This window comes from Bombina bombina, chromosome 2, assembly GCF_027579735.1.
Source record: "Bombina bombina isolate aBomBom1 chromosome 2, aBomBom1.pri, whole genome shotgun sequence".
In the NCBI taxonomy this organism is placed as follows: Eukaryota; Metazoa; Chordata; class Amphibia; order Anura; family Bombinatoridae; genus Bombina; species Bombina bombina.
In genome coordinates this window covers 777,355,648-777,379,546 of record NC_069500.1, presented here as the reverse complement: position 1 = coordinate 777,379,546, position 23,899 = coordinate 777,355,648, and positions in this window count along the sequence as shown.

The window sequence follows — 23,899 nt, the reverse complement described above, 5'->3', positions numbered from 1 at the left end:
CTGATTGGCTAAACTGCAAGTCTGTCAAAAGAACTGAAATAAAGGGGCAGTCTGCAGAGGCTTAGATACAAGATAATCACAGAGGTAAAAAATATATAAATATAACTGTGTTGGTTATGCAAAACTAGGGAATGGGTAAACAAGGGATTATCTATCTTTAAAAACAATAACTATTCTGGTGTAGACTGTCCCTTTAATTAATACATTCATGAGGAATTATATTTTGAGTTTAAATTGCGTAAAAAAAAAGTATTGATGAAGCTTCCGTGCATGTCTTTTCTCTAATTTGTGACTTTTTAAATTAAAGTAAAAATAAAAAAATAATAAACGTGCCATGCAACTACAAACACAGCCTGACTAGAACCAGTTAAATACTGTATAGGGATTACAGCAAGACTAAACATATATAATTAATGTATTCAGTCAAGTAAACATTTTTTTTGTTCCTATATCTTGATGCTCAAATTGTGTCTCAAATTTATAGCATCAGCTGGTCTAACCACATTGTGGTGACTGATTATTAGTGGGTTTTCTTAACTGAATGTTCATTTAAGATTTAGCTGAATTAGTCTAGTGATAGACAAGTGATTATATTTATCTTGTAAGCTGACATACAAAACCCTTTTATATTAAGCTACCTTAAAGGGACATTGTACACTAGATTTTTCTTTGCATAAATGTTTTGTAGCTGAGCCGTTTATAAAGCCCATCTGGTAGTGTTTTTATAAAAATGTATAGTTTTACTTATTTTTTAATAACATGTGCTGATTTTCAGACTCATAACCAAGCCCCAAAATATCAGATAACAGATTTGTGCTGATGTTGTTTGTGTAATCTGTCTTTTCATATGCAGGGAAGGGGGAGGGGTGTCTACTCTTTCTGCTTTCCCAGCCCCTTCTACTGGTTGTCCCAGCCTAACCTCATCAATAGTGCTAAACTGGGAGCTTCTAAGTAAGCTTTTAAAATGTTTTATACTGGATTTTTAGATCAGTATCTGTGCATAATCTTATTCATAGTAGTGTCTATTACACACAGTTATATGAAAATTGGTGTACACTGTCCCTTAAATGAAAATAAAAAGTTAAGAACAAACATAAAACCTACCTCCAAATAAAGCTGTGCATTACAATGAGAAGCTGTATTGTTCACCTAATAAGGTAACAGACAGGATAGAAAATATAACTTTTAATATAAATGTTAAAATAGATATGTGAAAATTAAAAAGTCACAGACAGTGTGGTAGTGAAAGAATGCGGCCCAGAGGGAGAGTTATTCCTCCGGGATCAAGGTATATCTATTGTCAAAACCCCGGTATGCTCTCCAGAGGATATACCCTAAATCATATAGGTGCTAAAAACATCTAATGTATCACTATGGTTATTTTGGACATGTATCACATTCGAGGTATAGTTGCCCCTATTGTTGCTCAGTATGTAAAAAGGAGGTATCTATAATAATATGATACCACCGTATTATTTATGTGGTACAATTTCCTCTGGGAGATGCGTGTGAGTGATAATAATCACTTATTATGGACCTGGGTTAGGAGTACCCCCAGAAGCTCTCTGGATATCAATAAATCATAAATAATGGTTATAAGGTATCCTACGTGGTTCCCCCCAGGATGTCTTCCCACTATTGAAGGATTTTAAACATATTTACACTATTATTATAGGTTCCGGAACAAATTATCACTTGTGAATGGAAGGTATTAATGATGATATATTGCCACAGTATTGTATACGTAGTACAAATTCCACTATGAGATCCCTGTGGGGAAGGTGGGCCACCTGGTGTGTGTGTAGGTTTTAAATAACCCCAGATATTCAAAGATGTCACTAGATCTAGGGTAATACCACTGTAATATATAGCGTGGTTCTCTCTTGTCTGTTAACCCGCTAGGATTTAGAATTTATTACACCTTTATAGTGGGGTCCAGGACTATTACCCCAATTGTAAGAGTATTAAATTCCTTAATGTCTTTAATACTGTTCTGGTAGTGCAGTGCCACTTAATAGTGAATGTGGACAATTAAAGAAGCCTGAGTTCTTGTTAGGTAATGGCTAATGCCTGTTGTTTCTCTTGTGGGTTTGGAAACGGTCTAATGTATAGCTCAGTGGGTTTATTAAAGTTATTTCAATTAAATATCTTTACTTATACTAGTTGTACCCCACTTATAAGCTCAACATAAACATGGACCCAATGTGTAATCAGCTGGTTTATTATTGGGTATTATTACCTAATAGTATCAGCGGGATACTCTGGTGTAAAGTGCTTTACATAGTACAGGAGTGCTTAGGTATCGGTGCAGAATGAATTATGAAAATTCCAGGCAATTTAAAACTGTTATAGAGTAGTTAACTTAGGATATGATTTTCCTTTAAACTATATGTATTCAGAAACCACCGTTTATAAGATACAATTAGTTTGCTTGTTTGTATCAGGTTTCTTATATACGGTCTTGTTCTATTTAAAACCGTCAGGTAAGCAGCATCAATAATGACCCGGTACACAGTCAGCTTGTATGTTAAGTACGTTACTTTGTATATACTAATTTAACTACCCAGGTTCCTCTATCAGTGACGCTACTTCTTAATTAATGCTATATGCGATCAAACAGTGAAACAAGCACAGACCGCAAGGTTAATATTGAATACTCACCTACTATTGAAGCAACATATAGATATACAACATATAGATATACAGATATATGGGGTACAACTAGTATAAGTAAAGATATTTAATTGAAATAACTTTAATAAAGCCACTGAGCTATGCATCAGATTGTTTCCAAACCCACAAGAGAAACAACAGGCATCAGCCATTACCTAATAAGAACTCAGGCTTCTTTAATTGTCCACATTCACTATTAAGTGGCACTGCACTACCAGAACAGTATTAAAGACATTAAGGATTTTAATACTCTTACAATTGGGGTAATAGTCCTGGACCCCACTATAAAGGTGTAATAAATTCTAAATCCTAGCGGGTTAACAGACAAGAGAGAACCACGCTATATATTACAGTGGTATTACCCAAGATCTAGTGACATCTTTGAATATCTGGGGTTATTTAAAACCTAGACACACACCAGGTGGCCCACCTTCCCCACAGGGATCTCATAGTGGAATTTATACTACGCATACAATCCTGTGGCAATATATCATTATTAATACCTTCCATTCACAAGTGATAATTTGTTCCGGAACCTATAATAATAGTGTAAATATGTTTAAAATCCTTCAAAAGTGGAGGGGGGCGGAGCTGGCCGCAGCAAAGATGGCTGCGTAACACCTTAGCTCTGCAAACTAGCTCCACTAATCTGTCTGAAAAGACCCTACTAACTACAGATTAATGATAAGTACATAGAGGCAAAAGATGTCCTGTATCTGGGGAACAGAGGGAACTAAGCAGATCTGACATCGCTGCGCAAATACCGATACAGCCACTAACTACGTCTAATACTGAGGCCTCAGACGCACGCTGCATATACCCGGAGCCGAGATCAGTAGAAAAAAGTGAAAGTCAGCGCGCCATCAGCAACCGGAGAGCGGTGAGATTATGTGCCTGAACTTTATATAGACACAGACCTTTTCACTTACCCGCGGGAGCGGTACATGTCACGCCACAAATAGCGAGCTGTCACTCTACAGGGCAGACAGTCCCGGTGACAAAATGAGCAGGCCACGCAGACTAGACATAACAGCTCTGACACTCTCTGACACTCGCAGGTCAAATCCACACGCAAGCCGATAACGACCTTACTCACAGACTCACTATAGGGCCTTCCTAATTGAAATAAAAGGCTACAGCAAAAAGCCACGGCGATTGGAGCTTAGGCACGCCGTGCTCAAGAACAGCCCCACTAAACATACTCTGCTAGCCACTATACACAACTCTGTGAAAGACTGATCCTCACCCTACAAGCAGCAATATAGTGGAACAAGCTCAACCTAGACAACAGGGTATCACAGTTTATCTATATCAGAAAAGTTGGCTGCGGCCTGTAATATACCTAATAGAAGATACTTTATGCAGCAGAGCCAGACATTTTATATATAGCAACAACCTAACACAAGGGCACTGCCCTACTGCTCACAGTGGGGCTACTGAGGAGGCAATTGAGAGCTGCCAGAGGCCACTAAGACAACATGTACGCCAAACGCTCTTCAAAACCCCACAAACTGTTAAAATCATCTAATCATAAAGACAACCTGGTAGAACAATTTTTCTCCCCCACAAGCTCTAAGGCCTCAGCAAGCGAAGAGCACAGAAAATCGCTTTCACAAAAGCAATTGACACCACAAAAAAACATGGAGGAACCAGAAGAAAGTACCTCAGTACCAAACAATATTCTCTCCACGTTGGCGTCCAAACAAGACATAGCCGATATCATACGCTCATGCATTCGCGAAGAAATTGCCGAAATCAAACAAGATCTGCACTCCATGAACAACAGAGTGGAGGCATTGGAGGAGTTCTCTGACCACTTACAGGAAGAAATTAATGAAGTTCATGACACTACTACCAATCACACTAAAATTATAGCTGATCTATATGACAAAATAGAGGACCTTGAGAACCGTAGCAGACGGAAAAACCTTAGAATCCGTGGGGTCCCTGAGTCTGTATTACCCAAAGATTTCCCAACATACCTCCCAGCACTTTTTGCTCATCTCAAGAATACTCCTCCTTCCACAGATATCCCTTGGGTTAGAGCGCATAGAGCCCTCAGGCCTAAACCCCCAGACACAGCACCTCCAAGAGACATTATCATGAAGTTTAAGGACTTTGGGGTGAAAGAGGAGCTGCTAAACCTTTCTCGTAAACATCAACCAGTAAAATTCAGAGGTACTGTACTCCAATTCTACCAGGACCTGTCGCAACGGACACTCCAAAGGAGACGGGACTTAGCCCCACTGACGACACTTCTCCGCCAAAAGAAGATTCTTTACAGATGGGGATTCCCTTTCCATCTATACGTTCTGCATGGCAACAGGAAACTGAACTGCAGATCCCATGAAGATGTCAGTGATTTTTGCTCTGCATTGGAAATAGACCCGCCAGAGGGCCTATCGACCGATGATCATTCAGAACCCCCCAGGAAAAAAGTATCGAGAGCGGCCCCTGGAGAATGGCAAAAGGTTGCCCCCAGATCCAGGACCCAAACACCGACTAAGACCCGGAGCACCCTATCCCAGCCTATGGCCTAAGGATAACTGTTCACATGCTGGACTACTTCAGAAACTGCATCCAGGCCCTACTACATACTCTGTGAACAACATTAGTGAACTGTGCCCTGGTAAAGTATAACATATGGTGCTTATTGACTTTTTTTTTTGTGAACAACTGCATTAATAATATTTTCAATATGTTGTTTTATAGAGTTTCTAGTTATACAAAAAAGTTAACTATACTACCCCCTAGAAACTAAACCCTTATTCATTTATCTAGGGAAAAAAAAAAAAAAAAAAAAAAAAAATAAATAAAAAAAAACTGAGACACCGTGGCAATAAGAGCTAAATCTATCCCCATTATAATATAATGCCATGCGCTCAGTTGACAGGGTTAGTTCATTTCAGACACGTTTTAGATCCTTCTACAATAAATTATATATTTGTTACAAGGAGCTGGTTCATAGCCCCTCAAGAACCTGAAAGGTCACATGACATTTTGCAATCTAAGATATTCTTTATTAAGATTTGATCTATGCTACTTGTTTATTTTTTTTCTCATACTGTTTTGTATTTTGTATGTTATTGCTACACATTGTAGGCGAGGGTGTGCGGACTTGCCTGGAACACCATGCATAAACAGAAACTATAATGCCAGAAATTACTTTCATACTCATAACTGCTCTAATAGATATCTTTTTCCAGGCTAGCCATGGCCATTAAAAATAGAACAATCACATTAATTAGTCAAAACACCAGAGGTCTAAATTCAGCACAAAAGCGTTCCTTAGCCATGAAAGACCTCCACAGGAAGGGGGGTGATATCCTATTTTTACAGGAGACCCACTTTCTAAAATCAAAAGAACCTAGATATTTTGGAAGACAATACACACAATGCTTCCATAGCTCCTATGACCATAAGCGCAATGGCGTAAGCATCTTGATAGGCAAGAACATTTCTTTCACTCCCATAAAAACACACACAGACACAGAGGGCAGGTTTCTTTGTGTCACAGGCCTGTTATTTGGTACCCCGGTGACGCTGGTCAACTTATATGCTCCCAATACTAAACAGCTCCCCTTTTTCAGAAAGGTTTTCACACAGGTACTAGACCACACAATAGGAGCACTCTATATGGGTGGGGACTTCAATATCCCTATTCAACCAAACTTAGATACCACTAACCCCAAGCCCACAACACCTAAACAAGTAACTAAACAATTATGGAGACTGATGTATGAACAAACTCTGTTCGACATTTGGAGATTCAAACACCCCGAAAAGAGGGACTACTCCTTCTTCTCTTCCCCACACCGTACATATAGCAGAATCGACTATCAACTTACTAATCAAAAGGGACTCACTAACGTCTTATCTTCAAAGCTCTCACACACTGTCTGGTCTGACCACTCCGCAGTACTTACTAGGCTCGATTGGCCATCTGCACCACAAAGCACATATCAATGGAAACTAGAGGATAATTTATTAAAGAGCCCCGACCTCAATAGTAAAATTGAGAAAGTGCTTCCAGAATACTTTCAATTTAACTCACTCCCTGAAACAGACCCATTGATAGTCTGGGAAGCCCACAAGTGTTTTATAAGAGGGGAACTCATAAAATATCAAGCACACATTAAACAGAAAACACGAATGCTATACAAATCATCCACAGATCTCTTATCCAAGTTAGAATACGAACATAAACGGAACCCCACATCCCCACAAATCCTCGCAAAACTTGTACAAGCTAGGAAGGTAGTACACGACCAATTAATAAAGGAGGCTAACACTTTGGCTTTAAAAACTAAACAAAAGTTCTACTTTGAAAGCAATAGAGCGGGAAAGCTCCTTGCACGCTCCCTCAAACTAAAAAAACTCAAAACCTTCATACATGAAGTAAAAACTCCCTCAAACGTGAAAGTCCACACCACGCCAGAAATCCTGTCCCAGTTCCTAACATATTATTCTCAACTTTACAACCTCCCAAAGAAAAACAATCATCCCGTAGACACGCCACAATCGATCAACACGTACTTAGCAGACTCCCTATTGCCCCAACTGACAGAAACACAGGCAGCAGAACTGGAAATCCCCTTTTCTGCACCCGAAATACTTTTAGCTCTTAAACAGCTCCCCACTGGCAAAAGCCCAGGACCAGACGGCTTCACCGTCTCATATTATAAAAAGTATGCACATATCTTATTACCACATTTGTGCTCCATTTACAATGCAGTCGACCAGACACACCCATTTCTACCCTCAATGTTGGAGGCACATGTCACAGTAATCCCCAAACCCGGGAAATCACCGGATACCCCTTCAAACTTCCGTCCCATTTCATTACTGAATGTGGACGTGAAACTATTTGCGAAACTAATAGCCATCAGGTTAAATAGATTCCTTCCCCAACTAATTCACTTGAACCAGGTGGGCTTTGTACCCCAAAGGGAAGCGAGAGACAACACCATTAAGGTTCTCAATTTATTAGAATACACACAAACCCTTAATATCCCAACAGTCTTTCTGGCCGTCGACGCCGAAAAGGCGTTCGACAGACTAGATTGGACGTTCCTTAAACTTGTTCTTGCCAGGTTTGGTTTGGGGGAAAAGCTTATAGAGAAAATCTTTACTCTATATCAAACGCCAACTGCCCGTATTAAGTTAAATGATTCTCTGTCAGAACCCTTCCGGATTTCAAATGGAACAAGACAGGGCTGCCCCCTATCCCCCTTATTATTTATTCTAGCCATGGAGGTCCTAGCCTCAAAAGTTAGGGAAAATAAAGATATACAAGGGATTCAGATAAACAACACAGAATACAAATTAACACTATACGCTGATGATATCCTATTCTCGCTCACATCCCCTCTACAGTCTCTCTCGTCGCTACTCCCGGAGATTGAGACATATAGTACATATTCCAACTTTAAAATAAACATGTCAAAATCCGAGTTTCTAGGCATAGGGATCAAAGACCAAGCAAACACCCAGATCACGTCACAATTTCAATTCACATCTAAAAACATCTCGATCAAGTATTTGGGGATACACATAACGAAATCCAGAGATTCCTTATACCAACTAAATCACTTCCACCTTCTAGATTCTATTAGATCGGAGTTAAAGTCTTGGCAGGGTAAAAGTCTTTCATGGTTGGGAAAGATACAAGCCTTTAAAATGAGTACGCTACCAAAGCTCTTGTACCTGTTTCAGACTGTCCCCATCCAACCTCCACCACATTACATTAATACCGTACAAAAAATAGTTAACGCCTTCATTTGGGCACATAAACGCCCAAGAATAGCAAAAACGGTTCTTTATAGAAACAGAGATAACGGAGGCCTCGGGGTACCCAACCTCTTACTATATCAGCAAGCGGCCCAACTCATCAGAGTGATTGACTGGTGCAAGAACGCACCGAACAAGGAATGGGTTAAACTGGAGCACAACCTAGCGGGCTCACGAAGCCTGGGGGCCATGTGCTGGACACATAGACAACATAGAGATAGCCTTGTATTCGCTTCCCCACTGGTGCTTGATACACTAACTACATGGGACAGTCTCACCAGATCTCAGAAAAATATATCCACAATCCCCTCGCCCTTGACTCCCTTATGCCACAACAGTAACTACCCTCCACTTAAGCACCTGTGGGCGAAGGGCTCATACTCTATCACAGCAGGCCTACCTATATGCACAGTGCTAGACCAGGGGTCTATTTTAACAAAAACATCTTTAGAAGGAAAAAATATAACATACTTTAATAGATGGTTTGAATATCTCCAACTATCACACTTCCTTGCACACCACAAAGATAAGCCTAACCTTACTCGAAACCTTAACCCCTTCGAGCAACTATGCCATTCACCGCAAGTAACGAGAGGTTCACTATCCATGACATATAAAATTTTAACAACCATGCATTCGAAAAACCTGCCATCATACACCAGGGTTTGGGAGGCGGAGATGAATACCACGATACCCCCAGGTACATGGAACACCATCTTCCAACAGATGGGCAAGGCACCCTCATCAATGGGAATCACTGAGACAAACATGAAGTTGCTAGGGAGATGGTACTTATACCCAAGCAGATTAGCAAAAAATTTTCAACACTCCGACCCCCTCTGTTGGAGAAATTGCAAACAGACAGGAACACTATATCACATTTGGTGGGAGTGCCCCATAATCCTGCCATATTGGCAGGAAATACATGGGGAAATTCAGAAAATCCTTTCACAGACAATTCCTTTCGACCCTTTAACGTTGTTATTTAACAATCCTCCAAAGATTAAATGCAAATATAAAGCCACTCTATTATACATCATGCTCAGTAGTGCAAAACAACTAATCCCAAGACTCTGGAAACAGAGTAGGATCCCATCCAAACAGGATTGGTCCCAAAACGTCACATTTCTCCTGTCTCTGGAGAGGTATCACTACCTCAAAACAGAAAGAATGGACTTCTATTGTGCAATGTCCCTATACTGGGAAGCATACATTCACACTGATACAGCAACCACCCCTGGTTAACAATCCCATATAGACACCAACATATAACTCAATCAGCCGAAACATCAAGAAACTATAGGTCACTACATTCCCCCAAGTCGCATTTAAACATCCCTTGCCCTATCTATCTCTGCTTTAACCTAACACCACTAACACCTCTGGGGTTTTGTTCCACCACACATACTACTCCAAAGCATCTGGACACAATCTATATAGCTACAAAAAAAAAAAAAAAAAAAAAAAAAAAAAAGAGTAGTTCCTAGGCATCTGATCTCTTATGGCCTTTAACAATCCCAAACCCCTAAGAAATACATCTGGAAATAACTGAATTAACACAAAACTTCTGGCAAACGCAGAAATCATTGAGCTAGAGATACCCTCATGCCCAGCCACCTTAAAAGACAATATGCATAGAAATTAGTATTTGAAACAACACTTGCAGATTCAGACAATGTGTAGTAACGTTTGTAAGTTTATATGTTATTAAAGTTAGAAGTTTTGTTAAGAATTAACAGAAGAAAATCCCGCAAGCTTGAAAAGAAAAAAAAAAAAAAAAAAACTCCAAAGAGACACTGAGAACTTGACTATGATGGATTTATGATAAGTCACACCTGAATACCGCCTGTACTATATATCATTTATTTGTCCTTATATACCTTGAACCGAGTGTTTCTTTGCTCATTTGTATTGTAACTTTTTTATTCTTCAATAAAGCTTGTTTGAAAAAAAAAAAAAAAAAAAAAAAAAAAAAAAAAAAAATCCTTCAAAAGTGGGAAGACATCCTGGGGGGAACCACGTAGGATACCTTATAACCATTATTTATGATTTATTGATATCCAGAGAGCTTCTGGGGGTACTCCTAACCCAGGTCCATAATAAGTGATTATTATCACTCACACGCATCTCCCAGAGGAAATTGTACCACATAAATAATACGGTGGTATCATATTATTATAGATACCTCCTTTTTACATACTGAGCAACAATAGGGGCAACTATACCTCGAATGTGATACATGTCCAAAATAACCATAGTGATACATTAGATTTTTTTAGCACCTATATGATTTAGGGTATATCCTCTGGAGAGCATACCAGGGTTTTGACAATAGATATACCTTGATCCCGGAGGAATAACTCTCCCTCTGGGCCGCATTCTTTCACTACCATACTGTCTGTGACTTTTTAAATTTCACATATCTATTTTAACATTTATATTAAAAGTTAAGCTTTAAAATCCACCTTTTTTAGGGCTTCTTTACCTATGGTATCATTAGCAAGTATTTGACCCTGTGCTGTTGAGTGCTATTCAAGTACATTCTTTCAATTGCGTTTAGCAATTGATATTCTCTAGTCTGTTTCTCCCAATGTACAGCACCTAAGTCCCCAATTGTACCATTATTATCTCTCCTGCAACACAAGCGACAAGAATACAACGAGGGACACAGCACCAGTAGTGCCATCGTCTCTTTCTTCTTTTTTCAATATAAGGATAGAAAATATGTCAATAGCTAATATTAAAAACTCTGTCTAATAAATGGGCTGTTTACATTTTCAGAATGTCATAATAACCTATAGTACTACATCTATAACTACCCATGAAGTTGTCACAGTATAGTTTTGGAGGGACTTAAATTTTTTTTAAAGTAATTTATTATTGCATTATTGCTTGCATAGAACAGTATGTTTAAACCCTGCTGAGTCAATCAGGGGTGCCATATATGCATAGCTGCCTTTTGCAGGGGATAAATATATAGACTTGTATTATTATAGACTTTATTGTCTTATAGACTTTCCTTAAGGGACCTCCACCCACTTCAATCCATGTCACTTCATGTCCGTCAAACCTTAAGAACCTACAACCAAAGGGATACTCACCATAAGGAACACCATATTGACCATACCCTGCTGAAAGTAACAGCTCCCCTGGAACCCCCTAATCCACCTAACAACCCTTCCCATGTAAGTCACCCACCCACCCAAAAATAAGTCTTAAGTCTAGTACCAGCAATGTCTAGGGGTCTTCAATATTAATATTAATAGCAAGAGAACTAAGCAAAATTGGTAACAGAAGTAGATTGGAATGCTGTTTAAAATGTCATGTTCTATCAAATCAATTTATGTTTATTTTTTTACTTTACTGTGCACTATAATGTCCCTTTAGTTAATTTGGCAAAGGACCTCTCTGATTCAGTAGACCTCACAGGAGTACAGGAGCATCTCCCAAACTACATTTATCGCAAATAACCCACGGTTTCAGCTCAAAAACCTATCATTTGCTCCACATCAATGATTTAAAACAAACAAACAAACCTGATATACATGATACACAATATAACGTATTCCAAGCAAAGGCTAGAATAATATGTAGATGTATTTTTTCAATTATATTAGATGCTTAAATATTGAAAATAAAAGTGGAGCACATTTTTAGTGAATACTGAAGATATAGAGTATAAGGCTAAGGTGATGTAAACTAAGGAAGCTCCAGGCACACTTGTGGGACTAATATCTCTCCTACTGAGAGCACATCATGGTGTAAGTGAAAACCCTATGTCAACTAAGTATGTTCACAGGCAGCTATAGATAAAAGAGAACCTTTAAATATTTTTCAGAGGTACTAGATCATGCCGCTCCGGCTGCTAGCAGCGCATCCCAAACCCTGATAAAGTGGATCCCTATCTAATAAAGTGTTGTGTGGCAAATGTTGTCTTATGTTATTATGTAATGATACTTGCACCTACTATGTACACAGATGCCAGGTATAAAGAAATGAGTGATATTTTCTTAATAACAACAGGCTATGGTAATGCCTTATATTACTATTAGTTCCAGTTGTTGCTGTGTATGTAGCGAGCAAAACATATAAATACATGGAGCCGTAAAACAGCAATGCTTCCAGACATCAGGTTCAAAAACTTTCATAAACTTCAATAAGCATTTTAATTATTTTAACTCAGCTTCGGTCTTCTGTAAAGTTGTTGGGTGACAAAGTATGTGTGTGCCAAATCCACCATTCTGCTTATTTCCATTAGTAAGTTACCCCACTCCCACTTTGATGGCATAGCAAGAGTGCTCTTCAGTGTGTCTGACTAAGTAGAGATGCATCAGGTTGAGAAAAGTCTACCAACCATAACTCAGACTCACCAGCATCTATGGTCCCTAGTGTCTCCAAGTGTGTTAGCAATAGTGGAGGATCCAGCCCTTGCAGGACTTTAATTACTCCTGGATAAAATATCAAAGTGTAGCAGTCTATTTTCTGCGTCCTGAATCACCTTGTGAATTTCTGAATCACCGAGCTAGTTTCCCGATGTAGCAGACTGTTGGTTTGGTCTGGGGGATCGCGGTTCACAGGTAAATGTAGTCCCATACCATTGAGGGGAGACAGTGTGCTTGTAATCGGTGGGCGTAGTTTCCAGAGGTACTTGTGAATTATTTCGTCCCACAGTGGGACCTGGAACCAGACCCTCCGCTGCAGCACTCTCAGTCGTAGTCAGCCATTGAGAGTTACTAGAGGCCCTGAGCATCACTTTCAAAGGTAAGCGGTGAGTGCTGGGGCCCCAAGCACCACCATCACGAGTACTATTTGCTGGTGGGCAAGGACAGGCATAATTTAGGCTATTGTTGAGAGCGCAAGAGGCAAGAGCAGCATCCAGGGCCTGAACAAATGCTTCATAGAATTCTCCTAGTAGCTCAGTGAGTGCAATCAGCACATAGTCCGACTCTATATGGAAGGGTTAAAATCCTAATAGCAGGTGATTGTAGTAAGTAAAAGTCCTTGCAGTATCTTGTGGGTTATTACTGCTCTATATTGACAGAGACACACATGTGCCCTGCTGGGGGTTAGATAGTGGGCCGCATCCTTTTTTTTTGTTCCAGTATGCTGATTTTTGCCCCAAATCTAAAAATGATCATATCATTCAGATGAGTTTTCTCTGCTGTAAGATGTGTAGTGATAAGTAATACCCTATGGAGCATTACGGATGAGATTGTACGCAGATAAATGTAGAGATAAGGAGCTGTAGTCAGTCTTGCGACCTATCATGGCCGCCGCCCGGAAGTTCTTGTGAGCTTCTGGTGCAATGCTGAATACGGTGAGCGTATTGCTTGCCGTATTCAGCGAGGTCTGGTGGACCTGATCCGCACTGTCGGATCAGGTCCACCAGACTTTCATAAATAGGGGCCATATAGTACTGTTCGTCCTATTCATCTATGCATTTGTTTCTAGATTTTGAAAGGGGGTCAAAGCTGCTTTTGTTTGGTACTTTTATATAATTTAATAAAGTCCAACCATTTTAGGACAAATCTATTTTGCTGCATTTCTGAGTTATTAGCACAGTCCATCTGTTCTATTATAAGTTGTGATTGTAATAGAAAAGTTAAATTGTTAATAGTTGGTTCTCGATTCATCTTCTAATTCTTCAAGATGAGATATCTTCCTCCTCGAATCGTTGTATTAATAAAATCAACATTATATACCTTATCCCTTGCATCCATTAAAAAAAGAATATGTTGTAAATGTAGTACAATGTGAGAGGTAAGCACCTTAGCCAAAATTGTGTACGTTTCCAAAATTGCTGAATTTTCGGGTAGCTCCAAAACATGTGGACCAGGTCAGCCTCAAAAAAACTACATCTGGGGCATACATTCTGAAAGCTAGGGTACCATTTACTGATTCTGGCAGGAGAGACATGCACTCTGTTTATAATTTTAAAGTGAGATTCCCGCCACGAAGCAGATAAGGTGGCGTTTTCAACAGATATTATACTGTGTTTCACTTTATGTATATCTAGCATTGGAAGGGCTGCACGCCATTTTGAACAAATGTCGAGCACATTAAGCTCACCCAATTCTGATAGGATCATCTTATACCAATAGCTAATAGAGTGCTTACCCAATTTATAAAGAGATAGACCCATTTTTATGCCAAAATGTATCCATTCCATATTACGATCTTTGATAGTTTCAAGATACCAGTGCCGGTTAAAAGCGATTTCTAAGATCTTCAAAGGTATATACATTTGAATTTTCGGGCTCCTTGAATTGCATTTGATTGGTCAAACCCATAGAGGCCCATCTATTAAATAGTTTAATATTAAGACCAGATATAAAACAATGATTCCCAATAATAGGTAATGATTCAGAGATAAAGGGATTACATTTTAAAATAGTCCAAATAGACAGCTAAGCTTTAATGATATGGAGTATAGTGTATTTTTTCTTAATCTTATTAAATAATATTATGGCAATGTAGTAAAGCGCTTAAGGAGAAAGGGTAGATTAACTTTTGTTCCACTTCTAAAAATGCCACATGGTGCCCGCCAGTGAGCCAGTCCATAGCAACCTTCGCAAGATAGATTCTGCTATAGATAGAAAATATTGGAAGTGCTAAACCTCCGAATTGTCTTAATTGGGCTAATTTATGTAAGGCTATACTCTTTCTACCAGATCCCCAAATAAATGTCCTAATACAGTTATCAAGAAATTTGAGATCTGTATTTGTTATAAGAATAGGAATATTTTGCATTAAATACAACAATTTGGGTAACACGATAATCTTGATTAAATTAATTCTTGCGGTAATCGTCAAAGGCAAATTAGCCCAATTCGTCAAGTCAGTTTTAATTTTCAATAATAAAGGAGTATAGGTCAGATTATACCAATTCAGAGAATTTATACTAATTTTAATTCCAAGATATGTTATAGATTTTTCTGCGATTTTAAAGGGGAGTACATAATCCACATGCAGTGGGGTACTTATCCATAATAGCTCTGACTTGGTTACATTGATTTTATAGCCCGAGAAGGACCCAAATTCAGAGATTATATTTAAAAATCTTAGGAATCTCTATTTGAGTGTTGTAAAGAAATAATAACAGATCATCTGCATATAATAGTAATTTAAGACGTTTATCTGCCAAAGAAATCCCCTTTAGTTTTTTTCTAAGCATTATTGCCAATGGTTCAATTGCAATGTTGAAGAGAAGGGGAGAAATTGGACATCCTTGTCGTGTTCCCGTAGTAATAGGAAAAGATTTTGTAGATGAGCCGTTAACCAATAACATTGAAGATGCATTTGCGTATATGGCCCGAATACAATTTAAGTAGTAATCTCTAAAGCCAAACATTTTCATAATATAAAACAGATGGTCCCACATAATTGAATTAAACGCCTTTTGAGCGTCAACTAATAAAATAGCTAGATCATGGTTACGTCTGCATTTAGGGATGGTAAAGAAGTCTAATAAGAGAAATATTTTTTTCGAATTTGCAGAGGGATTCCTTTGTGACATAAAGCCGACCTGGTCCGCATGAATCAGAGAACCGAGAATTGGTTTAAGCCTGTGTGCTAAAATAGTTGTAAATATTTTATAGTCTGAGTTTAATAATGAAATAGGGCGATAAGAGTCAAATGCTTCTGGGTCTTTGCCCTTTTTGAGAATTAACATAATTTTGGAGGCTGAGAAACAAGCTGAGGGAATTATACCGTTACAAAAATAATCATTAAATAGATTCACAAGGAGGGTATTTATCTCATTTCTGAGAATTTTTTTTTTTTAAATAAATGTTTTTATTGAATGTTTTCCAGTTTGTTTTATACAGAAGAAAAAACCAAGAATTCTGATATCACAAGTACAATACAACTCTCGCAGAACATCAACCCTGTAATTGTATCTGATTAGCCCATATGCAAAAATAGGAGAAGAAAGAGAGAAAGCAGTGAGTAACAATACATTACATTACATTATTATAGCAAGCCACATCTGTATTTGACACTTCAGCCTATACCCCTTGTTTGACAATACCCAGAATGTCTACTCAATATTAGCGGGGTCTAGCTCCCAGAGGAATATAACTTCTAGGATGAAGTTTTTTTTCCCTATATAGCTGTAATGCATTTTTTCCAGCTTTAATACCATTGTGACCTCCGAAATCCATTGTGTTAGATTTGGGATCTCTTCTTTTTTCCACATTCTAGGGATCAATCGCTTCGCACAATTTAACATGCAGGATAATAATTTCCCTCTGTATGCACAACCTAAGTTAGGGGTTTGATTCAACAGAACCATTGCAGGATTTAATGTTATGTTGAATTTTATTTTATCTCTTATATATGAAGTTACCTGGTCCCAGAATGGTTTCAATTTGGGACACGACCACCAAATATGTGTCATGGTCCCTATTTCCCCGCAGTGTCTCCAGCATAAAGGCGACGCTGAAGGGAAGATCTTACACAGCCTATGTGGGGTAAGATACCACCTAGACAATATCTTATAGTTTAGTTCTACTATATGAAGTGAAATGGAAGATTTTTTAGTGGAGATGAAAGAGTGAGACCACTGTTCATCAGTAATTTCTATTTGTAGCTCGTGTTCCCATTGCTTCGTATATGACGGTCTTGTGTTAGGCGTTTTTTTGCTCAGTATTGCGTAAATCAGAGAAACATGTGAGCTCGTTATGCTATCTGCTGTGCACAATTTCTCAAAGGGTGTAAGGGGTCTTAAAAGCTCATGTTTTTGTAGATCCGACATAACTGAGTGTCTGGTTTGCAAGTATACATACCACTTGTCAAAAGGAGGTCCTATTTCCTCCTTTAGGTCATGTTGGCTCTTGAACAAGCCGTTTTGTATTAACGCATGTATAGGAACATTTATGCAAGTAGAGGAGGAGTCTACCAAGCCCTCCAAGTTGTCTGGGAAGAAGTAAGGGTTTTGAAATATAGGGGATAGAGGGGAGATCTGTGTGGAAAGATTGTTTTGTTCTTTAAGTGTTTTGTCCCAAGCTTCCAGGGTGGTTCTGATCAATATGTTAGTCCCTGCTTGATTTGGTCTGTGCTTTTTAAGTAGCCATGGTAGGTTAGACATATTAAGTGAGCCTGCTAGTTGTGCTTCCATATGGACCCATTGTTTTGATGGACTGTTATGACACCATGCTACTATATGCGCAAGGAGAGTCACTAAATAATAATTTCTAAGGATCGGGACATTCAATCCCCCGTCCTCTTTGGCAAGGTACAAATTCTTTCTCGCTACTCTCGGTTTGCCATATGCCCAGATAAAGGACTCTATTAGTTTTTGATGCGTGTTAAAGAAGTGTTGGGGCATACCTATGGGTAATGTTTGAAATAGGTAAAGATATTTGGGTATTACTGACATTTTAATTGCATTTATGCGCCCCATCCATGATAAGTGTCCCTGTTTGTGCCATGTGCCAAGTAGTTGGCCCATTCCCTCATATAAAGATGCAAAATTTTTATTATAAATCTCCGACGGATTATCCGGGATAATCGTCCCAAGGTATGTGACCGACCTGACTAAATCGAATTGTGTGTGCTCGGTGATATAATGAGTAGTTGACTCATCCAAATTGATGGGCATCAACATGGACTTATCCAAATTGATTGAAAAATTTGAGACCTGTTTATATTCCCGAAAGATTTCTAGTAAAGGGGGTAAGGAGGCCTTAGGTTCTGTCAATGTAAATAAAATGTCGTCAGCGAAGAGTAAACATTTCTGAGTATATGGACCGTATGTGAAACCTTTGATATCGGGGTGTTTTCTGACTATAGTCGCTAGAATTTCTACAGTAAGAATAAATAGTAGGGGAGAGAGGGGACATCCCTGTCTCGTACTGTTCCTAATTAAAAAGCTTTTGGATTGAGTACCATTGGCTATTACTTTGGCTGAGGGAATTGTGTACAGGGCTTTAACTCTATTTATGAATTTACAGGGGAAGTCGAATTTCGTCAATGTCGCCCACATGAAGTCCCAGTCAACTCTGTCAAATGCCTTTTCGGCGTCTGTGGATAGGAATGTCATAGGTGTCTTGTTGTCCGTCGCGTCTTGTAGTGTATGGAGTATTCTAGTGGTGTTATCTTTTGCTTCCCGTCCTTGTACAAAACCTACCTGGTCGTTATTAATGATCTGGGGGAGTATGCTATTTAGTCTTGTGGCTAATAATTTTGCGTATATTTTCATGTCGATATTGATTAGAGAGATTGGTCGGTAGTTTTGAACTTTATCATCTGCCTTTCCTGGTTTTGGTATCACAGTAATGGATGCTTCTAGTAGAGGTTGGGAGAATTGTGAGCCATTGTCTATGTCTTGGTAGAGTGTTAGTAGTTGTTTTCCTAAGTGGATTTTGAATAGTTGATAAAATTTAGAGGTGAGACCGTCTGGGCCCGGTGCTTTACCTGCTGGTAGTGAGTTAATGGTGTCTAAAACCTCTTGTAAGGTAATGGGTGTTTCTATATATTCCTTATCTGTGTCAGTTATCTTTGGGACCTCTATTTTAGAAAGATAGTTCTGTATTAACTCTAATTTGCTACAAGTGTTCTGGTTGCTTAAATTATATAAAGCTGTCAACAATAGTGTGGTTTTGATGTTGTGTGGTACCATCCTTGCCTCGTATCATGCGAATGTGTGCCTGCAGTTTTTTCTTTTTTAATGACCTAGCTAGCATTTTCCTCGCCTTATTGCTTTCAATGAAAAACTTGGCTTTAGTGGTCAAAGCTCTCAGGTGTGAATTATGAGTCAAATGTGTATTCAGTGCTATCCTAGCCGTGGTCAACTCGTTTAGTCTCTGGGTCGATTTTGGGTCTAATTTATGTGCGCTTTCTGCTTGCTTTAACTTATCTATAAGGGAGAGATAAACTGCAGATCTTTGTTTGCGGAGTCTATGCGTATGTTGGATTATTTCCAAGCTTCCCAGTTATTTACTACAGACGTGTCTGTAGGGTCATTGTGTAGGAAAAATTCCTCTGTGCGTTTGTCAATAGTCTCCACTACTGTGGCGTCGGTAAATATATTGTCATTAAGTCTCCAATTGTTTCTAGGCTTGGGTTTAGATGCCCATGTAAAACATGTTAGAACCATGCTGTGGTCGGACCATGAGGTATGTGAGATTTTGGAGTGTTTAAGGTTCATGAGCATATTTTGAGAGCATAGGATGTAATCTATTCTTGAGTAACTACGTTGGGGGTGTGAAAAAAAAGTATAGTCTTTGGTCTCTGGGTGGACCAGCCTCCAAGTGTCAAATAGTGTGGGAATCTGGAGAGTCATGTAATTAGATTTTATATGTCTAATAGGAATATAGGATTTCCCAGAAGAGGTATCGAGGGATGGGCATATAGGGAAGTTCAAGTCACCCCCCAGCAAAATTGGCCCTTTTGTAATGTCCAGAAGAGATCTAGTATCTAATCTGAAAAAAGGAGGTGAGGGTCTATTAGGTGCGTATATGTTGGCAAAAGTGACGGGTCTTTTGCATAGCAAGCCCACTAGGATCAGGATCCTACCTTCTTTATCTCGGTAGCTGTCTAACACCTCAAATGGTATTCCACGTCTGACTGAGGTGCATACTCCATTTTTGCCATCTGCACCTGAGCTGAAAAAATGTTGGGTGTAGTATCTATTGGAAATGGTTGGTTCTCTGTGCTTTCTAAAATGGGTTTCCTGTGTCAATATGATATCTATTTTTTTCTTGAAAAAATCATGGAATGCTATGGATCTCTTCTCTGCGGATAAAAATCCCTTAACATTTTGTGTTGCTATCGTAAACTCTCCTAGAGAGTCTGTGGCTGTCATGGTCATTCACAGAGTGTAGATAGGTAATTGGGCTCGGGTTAAAGCTGTGTACTCTCTCTTATTTTTGGTTGCGTCCGTACAGGAGCTGTAAGTTGAGCTATAGGTGAATTTAAACTTATGAGTGCGTGTGTCTGTAAGGTGCGTGTGTGAGTGTTTGTGTTGTAACAAAGAACTATGTTTACGTGTAGCAACAAACTACACTACTGTGTGTAGAGCAAGAGAGAAAAAAGAAGAAAAGTAGAGCAAAAGAAAAAGAGTGAGGAACAAATCACAGAAATAAGGCTGATAACTATGATCTATGTACATTAGGTCATATGTCTTACCTGTGATGTATATAAACCAGAACTGTTGAACATCTCCATTTAACAATCAACAACAAAGTAACAGTACAAATTTGTAAAGGCTCCAATAACATGAATACTCAAAGAGGAAAATATCGGAGAACTAACAAAATACAATCTCCCGTCTAACTTAACTGTACCATTACCCCCACTTACCACATAATTTGCCCCCCCCCCCCTTTATAGCTAATGCAGCCACCTACCACAGCGTCAAAAGCCCTTGTAAGTTTTAAGCTACAAGTTCGTAAAGTCTGGTGCTCAATCTTTGCTACCGCTCAATGTGCGGAGAAAACATACTTTCTCTTATGGCATCTCCATGTTGGTGTTCAAAGGTAGCCGATTTTCAACTGTTGTGAGGGCTGTTGGCCATAAATCATCAAGAGAGATCATGTGCAGAAACAGGTCAATGATCACTCATAGAAAAAGGAGCGTGTGTGAGTCAATGTAGATCAAATCTTACCCCGTCTTTAACTCATCAGCGGTGATCTTGGATTTCAGCAGGGGTGGTTGTTTGGCGCTTTCGTGGAGGTCACTTTGTTGAAGACTGCCAGTTCTTCCATTGTTCTTTTGGGAGGTGTGACTCTTCATGGTGCTGTCTCATAGTTTCTGGTCCCCCAAGTGTAGGGGCGGGAATCCCTAGTTGCTTGCAGAATTGTTGTGTGTTCAAAGGGTCTTTGCACTTGTAGCGCCGTCCTTCTTTCTGGACTATTATAGATACTGGGAATCCCCACCTATAAGGGATTTTTAAGCCACATAAATGTGCAGTTAGCTCATTGTAAGTTTTCCTTTGCTGTAATGTTCGAAACGAAAGATCCTGGAATATTTGGATTTTTGATCCTTGGTGAATTAGGTGGGATTGTCGTCTGCCAATAGATAAAATCCTTTCTTTGTCCTGATAACTTTGAAAGCACACTATGATGTCCCTGGGCGGTTGATCTTCTTGAGGTTTCGGTCTCAGGGAATGATGTGCTCTCTCTAGCGGAATATGGTGGTCTTCTTCGTGGTCAGATGAGAGCAGCATGCCGTGAAATAGACCTTGTAGGAAATCTTTTATTTCTGCTCCTGTGATATTTTCTGGGATGCCTCTAAATCTTAAGTTACAGCGTCTCATTCTATTTTCGAGGTCATCCAACTTGTTTTCCAATTCTTTAATTAGGGTGTCATGTTGGGACACTGTGTGGGTAATCTCTGTCATGTTAGTGCACATATCTTCATGGTCTCCTTCCAGTGCTTCAACTCTGGCCCCCAAGTCATTAATGTCTTTCTTAAGATCAGCACATTCCTGTTAGATGCAGCTTTTCACCTGGTCAATTAACGCAGCTATATCTTTAAGGGTGGCTGGTTGATCTGCATCTCTATCTGTGGCAGGTTGTGGCATTTTTGGGGAGCCCGGTTGGGAGTTAGCATATTGAACTATGTCTTCTTCCTCTGTTAGAGAGTGTTGTGGAGATTTTTTCTTTTCTGTGTTTTTAAAGAAGGTAGAGACTGCACTTTGTGTGGTGCTGTTACTTTTTAATTGTTTATCAGTTTTTGGAGGTTTACGTAACGCCATCTTGAGCTATGGTTCTACTATGTGTCACTGTGTGCAGAATAAGGAATATTATCTGCCTTTTATCCCCTTAGCTTGATTGAAGCTTGTATTGCTATATTGCTCCTTTAAATAAACTTGCAAGCTACGACTTTGCCATTAAGCTATAGTCCACTTCAGACACTTTCGAGTAAGAGAGTGCGAGCACTGCTCATCTGCACGCTGTTTGTCCGGTAAAAGTGTGAATGAACCACTCGTGCTTATATATTTAAAAGTTGCTGAGCGCACCCTTTTTATTGCTGTGTAAGTACTGTGGGGTGATGTTTATAACAGGAGCATTAACATTTGAGCCTTTACAAGATTAGCGCATCGCGCTGTGTCATCCCCGTGTCTTTTATGTATTACTCACATTTGACTGCTAATGCCGTAATGCGACCTCCTCTGGAGTCTGTCATATGTGTCCCAGGCGGGACTGATTACCCGATCTTCATATCGCCGACTTTGCGAGGGGTTAAAAGTATATTCGGCTTTGCCGTGTTGTCTCAGGCGAGTGCTTAATTTTTGGCGCGTCTTTGAGCCAATAGAATGCAAGCTCAATCTGATTGGCTGATCGGATCAGCCAATCGGATTGAACTTGATTCTGATTGGCTGATTCCATCAGCCAATCAGAATTTTCCTACCTTAATTCCGATTGGCTGATAGAATCCTATCAGCCAATCGGAATTCGAGGGACGCCATCTTGGATGACGTCCCTTAAAGGAACCGTCATTCTTCAGTTGAACGTCGTCGGAAGAAGATTGATCCGCGCTGGAGGTCTTCACGATGGAGCCGTTCCTCATCGGATGAAGATAGAAGATGCCGCTTGGATCAAGATGGTTGCCGGTCTGGATCGCCTCTTCTTCCCGGATAGGATGAAGACTTTGGAGCCTCTTCTGGACCTCTTCAGCCGCAGGATTATGGATCGCCAGCCCCCGCTTGGGTTGGATGAAGATTTTGGAGCCAGGACCGATCGGTGATACCCGGTGAGGTGAAGATAAGGTAGGAAGATCTTCAGGGGCTTAGTGTTAGGTTTATTTAAGGGGGGTTTGGGTTAGATTAGGGGTATGTGGGTGGTGGGTTGTAATGTTGGGGGGGGTATTGTATGTGTTTTTTTACAGGCAAAAGAGCTGAATTTCTTGGGGCATGCCCCGCAAAGGGCCCTGTTCAGGGCTGGTAAGGTAAAAGAGCTTTGAACTTTTTTGATTTAGAATAGGGTAGGGCATTTTTTTATTTTGGGGGGCTTTGTAATTTCATTAGGGGGCTTAGAGTAGGTGTAATTAGTTTAAAATTGTTGTAATATTTTTCTAATGTTTGTAAATATTTTTTTATTTTTTGTAACTTAGTTCTTTTTTATTTTTTGTACTTTAGTTAGTTTATTTAATTGTAGTTATTTGTAGGTATTGTATTTAATTAATGTATTGATAGTGTAGTGTTAGGTTTAATTGTAGGTAATTGTAGGTATTTTATTTAATTTATTTATTGATAGTGTAGTGTTAGGTTTAATTGTAACTTAGGTTAGGATTTATTTTACAGGTAATTTTGTAATTATTTTAACTATTTTTGCTATTAAATAGTTCTTAACTATTTAATAGCTATTGTACCTGGTTAAAATAAATACAAAGTTACCTGTAAAATAAATATAAATCCTAAAATAGCTATAATATAATTATAAATTATATTGTAGCTATATTAGGGTTTATTTTACAGGTAAGTATTTAGCTT